Source organism: Schistocerca cancellata, chromosome 1 (assembly GCF_023864275.1).
Source record: "Schistocerca cancellata isolate TAMUIC-IGC-003103 chromosome 1, iqSchCanc2.1, whole genome shotgun sequence".
NCBI classification, from domain to species: domain Eukaryota; kingdom Metazoa; phylum Arthropoda; class Insecta; order Orthoptera; family Acrididae; genus Schistocerca; species Schistocerca cancellata.
This window is the reverse complement of record NC_064626.1, coordinates 711,417,760-711,426,015: the sequence shown is the minus strand read 5'-3', so window position 1 is coordinate 711,426,015 and position 8,256 is coordinate 711,417,760.

The following is an 8,256-nucleotide window of genomic DNA, read 5'->3' as shown; positions in this document are numbered from 1 at the left end:
TGTGGTGCTACAGAAGAATGCTGAAGATTAGATGGGTAGATCACATAACTAATGAGGAAGTATTGAATAGGATTGGGGAGAAGAGAAGTTTGTGGCACAACTTGACCAGAAGAAGGGATCGGTTGGTAGGACATGTTCTGAGGCATCAAGGGATCACCAATTTAGTATTGGAGGGCAGCGTGGAGGGTAAAAATCATAGGGGGAGACCAAAAGATGAATACACTAAGCAGATTCAGAGGGATGTAGGTTGCAGTAGGTACTGGGAGATGAAGAAGCTTGCACAGGATAGAGTATCATGGAGAGCTGCATCAAACCAGTCTCAGGACTGAAGACGACGACAACAACAACAACAACAACAACAACAACAACAGTCTAGGTCAAAAAATTATCTGGATAGTTAAAAGTTATTATTTTTAAGTCTTAACTACATTCTTTTCATCACTTTTTATAAGTTAGTTGGCATTTGACAGTGAATATGCTTGACTGCTACCTCCAGAAATAAAACAATTGGAGGCTGGGAGTGTTGACTTAGAGAAGACAGTTCTGCAGCATATACCATTGTCTGCCAATTTTCATATAGGAAACTTTTCTTGATGTAAAGAATTCTCCAATTTCTGGCCCTAAATAAAATTAGGAATATGATTTTGACATTCTTTGCTCTGCAGCCATGCCTGCTCTTGCTAAATTCTTTCCAGTGTTATGGACATCTATAACATAAAAAAATCAAGACATTTCGTCACAGGTAGACTTCATATGTGAGTTAGATATTGACAAAATGGCAAAAAAGTAATTTTGTGAAGTTTATATATGCATAGAGATGGAATACAAATCAGAACTTGGATAAAATCGATTGCCAACGGATATATTGTAAGAAGTTAAACTGCTCCAAAAAAATTAACAGAACTTTGGTTCTACTTACAGTTAAGAACATTTTGACATTCACACACACTATATAGTTCTATAAAACATGTTAATTTGATATTTATGTGGTTTTTGTGGGAGATGAGACTTTAAAGTTTTATTGATGCAGTGGTGGCTGTCTGCAGACTTGTGAAAATAGCGCAACTTTGGACTTTCAGCCATCAGATGCCAACTAATTTAAACCACATTATAGTGATACCATTTTTCTGTGAGTTATTATAGCATCAGCATGAAAACTGGAAACATTTCACATTAGATTCAGTACTTTGATTACTTTTCCATTTGACTGATTCTAAAATTTGCTAAATATATTATCACTGACTACAGGTGAACTCTTATATGAAATCTGAACAATACTTTTGTCAGAGCACCTACAGCTCCAGTATTCCTGTACAGAACTGCAGTAAGAAGGTACTAAGTTTGCATGCACAGGTTAAGGTGATTACAGCAGCTTATTTTTGAGTCACTTAAGAGGCCATGAAGGATTTTAGACATGGTATTCAAATGCAGGACATAAGACAACCAGAATGGCCTGACTTGGTGGGGGGAGGGAGAGCAAAAGCTGTTTAAAACTGCAGGAACTGTTGAACAGTGGTAAACTTTTGATCACATCCTTCCTCATTTTGATTTATTCCAAACTCTATATCATTGTTTGAAGACAGTAACAGTTTGTAAAAAAAATTTCCACATCACTAAACGTAACAGATGGTAATGTTTCTACATTTATTTCAAATAAAAAGCATAGCCTACAGTCCCACATTACATAGTGAAGGCACTCAGCAAGCACTGGAATGTAGTAGTGCAGCATATGCACTTTAATACATCCTACAAGCATGTACACAAAAGTCTAGGTCCTGCAAACTATGCATATGACGTGTAAATAGATAAGATTCTGTAAGCTGGGCGGTGTCCCAACTCTTGTGCTTATCACCACTTGCTCTTCATAGTAGATTTCACGTTTAATCTTCCTTCCTCTGGAGGCCACCTATTGTAATAAACACACATTAAGAAGAAAAGAAACACAACGAAGAAATTATCCGAATAGGACAGGAATCTGTAGATGTGATGTACATGTACAAACAAATGAATAAGATTTTATAAAAATTGAACGATTTATTAAACAGGTTCATGGTGTGGGTTCCTGTAGACATGTCCTAGTTCATGAACCACAGGCAGCGTATGAGTGGCCAAGTAAGTGGTCCTGACAGTCGGGATACCAGTTACTTTGGAATAAGGCTGGGCATCTCGGACATATTCTGAGTCGTGGTCACCTTTGTGCTCATACGGCAAAGACTACCAAATCCACCGGTTAGTCCCTCAGCCGTTAGGGGTAAAACCCAATGGGACTCGGGGCAAGTAAGGCTAGCAACCTGCTTCCCTGGTACTCTAAATATGATGCTGGCAATAATCAGAGCAAAATGCCTCAGACCTTTGGAGGTGACGGAGTCCCAACTCTAACTGACAAACCAGGGACTCCTAAGATACGACTTGGCAAACAAATGGTAATGAGATGGGGAGCTATTAATATCAATGGGGGCTACTCTGGGAAGAAGGTAGAGCTGGCAGAGGCTGCAAGTAAGATGGGGCTGGATGTTTTAGCTGTTAGTGACATTCGGGTAAGGGGTGAGAAAGAAGAGGAAGTGGGAGAATACAAGGTCTACCTGTCAGGCGTCAAAGCAGGAATAGCACAATGGGGTGTAGGGTTTTACATCAGGAAAGAAATGGAACCCAGCGTAGTTGCAATAAGGTATGTAAACGAACGACTGATGTGGATAGATTTGACAGTGTCTAGCAAGAAAATTAGGATTGTGTCAGTATATTCGCATTGTGAAGGGACAGATCAAGATAAGATGGATAGTTTTTATGAGGCACTCAGTGATGTAGTTGTTAGAGTAAAGGACAAGGACAGTGTTCTGCTCATGGATGATTTTAATGCCAGGATTGGAAATCGAACAGAAGGGTATGAAAAGGTTATGGGTAAATTTGGAGAGGATATGGAGGCCAACAGGAACGGGAAAAAACTCTTGGATTTCTGTGCCAGTATGGGCTTAGTAATCACAAACTCCTTTTTTAAACATAAGAACATTCACCGGTATACTTGGGAAGGCAGGGGAACCAGATCTGTCATTGACTATATAGTAACAGATCAGGAATTCAGGAAGGCTGTGAGGGACACGCGTGTATTCAGGGGATTCTTTGATGACACTGATCATTATTTAATCTGCAGTGAAATTGGGATTGTGAGGCCGAAAGTGCAGGAGGTCAGGTCCATATGTAGGAGGATAAGAGTGGAGAAACTTCAGGATAAGGAAATCAGGCACAAGTACATAACAGCGATCTCAGAAAGGTACCAGTTAGTTGAATGTAGTCAATTACAGTCATTGGAAAAGGAATGGACAAGGTACAGGAACACAGTACTAGAAGTGGCTAAAGAGTGTCTTGGAACAGCAGTGTGTAAAAGTAGGATGAAGCAAACAGCTTGGTGGAATGATACAGTCAAGGCAGCCTGTTAAAGGAAAAAGAAGGCGTATCAAAAATGGCTACATACCAGAACCCAGGTAGACAGAGAAAGTTATGGTGAAGAAAGAAACAAAGCCAAACAGATAATTGCAGCATCGAAGAAGAAATCGTGGGAAGACTTTGGAAACAGGTTGGAGACTATGGGTCAAGCTGCTGGAAAACCATTCTGGAGTGTAATTAGCAGTCTTCGAAAGGGAGGTAAGAAGGAAATGACAAGTATTTTGGACAGGTCAGGAAAACTGCTGGTGAATCCTGTGGATGCCTTGGGCAGATGGAGGGAATATTTTGAAGAGTTGCTCAATGTAGGTGAAAATGCGATCAGTTATGTTTCAGATTTCGAGGTAGAATGGGATAGGAATGATGATGGAAATAGGATCACATTTGAGGAAGTGGAAAAAATGGTCAATAGATTGCAGTGCAATAAAGCGGCTGGGGTGGATGAAATTAAGTCGGAACTCATCAAATACAGTGGAATGTCAGGTCTTAAATGGCTACACAGGATAATTGAAATGGCCTGGGAGTCGGGACAGGTTCCATCAGACTGGACAAAAGCAGTAATCACACCAATCTTTAAACACGGAAACAGAAAAGATTGTAACAACTACAGAGGTATCTCTTTAATCAGCGTTGTGTGTAAAATCTTCACAGGTATTGTTGAAAGGAAAGTGCGAGTATTAGTTGAGGACCAATTGGATGAAAATCAGTGTGGGTTTAGGCCTCTTAGAGGTTGTCAGGACCAGATCTTTAGCTTACGACAAATAATGGAGAAGTGTTATGAGTGGAACAGGGAATTGTATCTATGCTTTATAGATCTAGAAAAGGCATATGACCGGGTTCCTAGGAGGAAGTTATTGTCTGTTCTACAAGATTATGGAATAGGAGGCAAACTTTTGCAAGCAATTAAAGGTCTTTACATGGATAGTCAGGCAGCAGTTGGAGTTGACAGTAAATTGAGTTCATGGTTCAGAGTAGTTTCAGGGGTAAGACAAGGCTGCAACCTGTCTCCACTGTTGTTCATATTATTTATGGATCATATGTTGAAAACAATAGACTGGCTGGGTGACATTAAGGTATGTGAACACAAAATAAGCAGTCTTGCATATGCGGATGACTTAGTTGTGATGGCAGATTTGATTGAAAGTTTGCAAAGTAATATTTCAGAGCTAGATCAGAAATGTAAGGACTATGGTATGAAGATTAGCATCTCCAAAACGAAAGTAATGTCAGTGGGAAAGAAATATAAACGGATTGAGTGCCAAATAGGAGGAACAAAGTTAGAACAGGTGGACGGTTTCAAGTACTTAGGATGCATATTCTCACAGGATGGCAACATAGCGAAAGAACTGGAAGTGAGGTGTAGCAAAGCTAATGCAGTGAGCGCTCAGCTACGATCTACTCTCTTCTGCAAGAAGGAAGTCAGTACCAAGACTAAGTTATCTGTGCACCGTTCAATCTTTCGACCAACTTTGTTGTATGGGAGCGAAAGCTGGGTGGATTCAGGTTACCTTATCAACAAGGTTGAGGTTACGGATATGAAAGTAGCTAGGATGATTGCAGGTACTAGTAGATGGGAACAATGGCAGGAGGGTGTCCACAATGAGGAAATCAAAGAAAAACTGGGAATGAACTCTATAGATGTAGCAGTCAGGGCGAACAGGCTTAGATGGGGGGGGGGGGGGGGTCATGTTACACGCATGGGAGAAGCAAGGTTACCCAAGAGACTCATGGATTCAGCAGTAGAGGGTAGGAGGAGTCGGGGCAGACCGAGGAGAAGGTACCTGGATTCGGTTAAGAATGCTTTTGAAGTAATAGGTTTAACATCAGAAGAGGCACCAATGTTAGCACTGAATAGGGGATCATGGAGGAACTGTATAAGGGGGGCTATGCTCCAGACTGAACGCTGAATGGCATAATCGGTCTTAAATTATTATTATTATTATTATTATTATTATTGACTTTTTTTTCTCAGACTTAAGTCTGGTTAAAAATGGAACGTGACGCGGACCTCGGTCAAGCGTGACTTCCTTGTAACTGTATGGTATATGTTATATTGCATTTAGGAACTTTCGGGTAATTGAACATGTATCAATAATTACAGATTTTTGTAGTTGTATATATATATATATGTTTGGATGTAGCTGTATTGCATTGATGTACTGGTGGATATTGTGAGGTATGACTCCTGTAGTTGATAGTATAATTGGGATAATGTCGACTTTATCCTGATGCCACATGTCCTTGACTTCCTCAGCCAGTTGGATGTATTTTTCAATTTTTTCTCCTGTTTTCTTCTGTATATTTGTTGTGTTGGGTATGGATATTTCAATTAGTTGTGTTGATTTCTTCTTTTTATTGGTGAGTATGATGTCAGGCTTGTTATGTGGTGTTGTTTTATCTGTTATAATCGTTCTGTTCCAGTATAATTTGTATTCATCATTCTCCAGTACATTTTGTGGTGTGTACTTGTATGTGGGAACGTGTTGTTTTATTAGTTTATGTTTTATGGCAAGTTGTTGATGTATTATTTTTGCTACATTGTCATGTCTTCTGGGGTATTCTGTATTTGCTAGTATTGTACATCCGCTTGTGATGTGATCTACTGTTTCTATTTGTTGTTTGCAAAGTCTGCATTTATCTGTTGTGGTATTGGGATCTTTAATAATATGCTTGCTGTAATATCTGGTGTTTATTGTTTGATCCTGTATTGCGATCATGAATCCTTCCATCTCACTGTATATATTGCCGTTTCTTAGCCATGTGTTGGATGTGTCTTGATCTATGTGTGGCTGTGTTAGATGATACGGGTGCTTGCCGTGTAGTGTTTTCTTTTTCCAATTTACTTTCTTTGTATCTGTTGATGTTATGTGATCTAAAGGGTTGTAGAAGTGGTTATGAAATTGCAATGGTGTAGCTGATGTATTTATATGAGTGATTGCTTTGTGTATTTTGCTAGTTTCTGCTCGTTCTAGAAAGAATTTTCTTAAATTGTCTACCTGTCCATAATGTAGGTTTTTTATATCTATAAATCCCCTTCCACCTTCCTTTCTGCTTAATGTGAATCTTTCTGTTGCTGAATGTATGTGATGTATTCTATATTTGTGGCATTGTGATCGTGTAAGTGTATTGAGTGCTTCTAGGTCTGTGTCACTCCATTTCACTACTCCAAATGAGTAGGTCAATACTGGTATAGCATAAGTATTTATAGCTTTTGTCTTGTTTCTTGCTGTCAATTCTGTTTTCAGTATTTTTGTTAGTCTTTGTCTATATTTTTCTTTTAGTTCTTCTTTAATATTTGTATTATCTATTCCTATTTTTTGTCTGTATCCTAGGTATTTATAGGCATCTGTTTTTTCCATCGCTTCTATGCAGTCGCTGTGGTTATCCAATATGTAATCTTCTTGTTTAGTGTGTTTGCCCTTGACTATGCTATTTTTCTTACATTTGTCTGTTCCAAAAGCTATATTTATATCATTGCTGAATACTTCTGTTACCTTTAGTAATTGGTTGAGTTGCTGATTTGTTGCTGCCAGTAGTTTTAGATCATCCATGTATAGCAAATGTGTGATTTTGTGTGGGTATGTTCCAGTAATATTATATCCATAATTTGTATTATTTAGCATGTTGGATAGTGGGTTCAGAGCAAGACAGAACCAGAAAGGACTTAATGAGTCTCCTTGGTATATTCCACGCTTAATCTGTATTGGCTGTGATGTGATGTTATCTGAATTTGTTTGGATATTGAGTGTGGTTTTCCAGTTTTTCATTACTGTCTTTAGAAACTGTATCAATTTAGGATCTACTTTGTATATTTCCAAAATCTGCAGTAACCATGAGTGGGGTACACTATCAAAGGCTTTTTGGTAATCAATGTATGCGTAGTGTAGGGACCTTTGTTTAGTTTTAGCTTGATATGTCACCTCTGTATCTATTATCAGTTATTATTATTATTATTATTATTATTATTATTATGATTAAACAGAAAGATCTCCCATGTTGGGGTTCACCTCTGGCCCTTATGCAAGCTGTTTCCAGCCTGGCATGGATAGAGTTGTTGGATGTCCTCCTCAGACACATCATGCAAAATTCTGTCCAGTTGATATGTTAGGCCGCCAAAATCCTGGACTAGTGGGGAGGCCCCGCTTGTTATCATCGTCGTTGTCTTGCAAGCCTCTTCATCTCCAAATAACTACTGCAACATATCTCTTTCTGAATCTGCTTACTGTATTCATCTCTTTGTCTCCCTCTAAAATTTTTACCCCCACACTTTCGTCTGGTACTAAATTGGTGATCCCTTGAAATCTCAGAATGTGTCCTGTCAACTAATCTCTTCTTTTGATCAAGTTGTGCCGCAAATTTCTTGTCTCCCCAATTCTGTTCAGTACCTCCTTATTAGTTAAGTGATCTACCCACCTAAACTTCAGCATTTTTCTGTAGCACCACATTTTGAAAGCTTCTATTCTCTTTTTATGTAAACTGTGTATCATCTATGTTTCATATCCATACATAGCTACACTCCAGACAAATACCTTCAGAAAAGACTTCCTAACACTTAAATCTATATTCTGTCTTAACAAATTTCTCTTCCTCATAAATGCTTTTCTTCCAATTGCCAGTCTACAGTTTATATCCTCTCTACTTCAGTCATCAGCAGTTACGTTGCTGCCTAAATTGCAAAAATCATACACTATTTTAAGTGTCTCGTTTCCTAATATGATTCCCTTGGTATCACCTGATTTGGCTATGTTCCATTACCACTGTTTTGCTTTTGTTGATGTTAGTCATCTATATTCCTTTCAACATACTGTCCATTCAGTT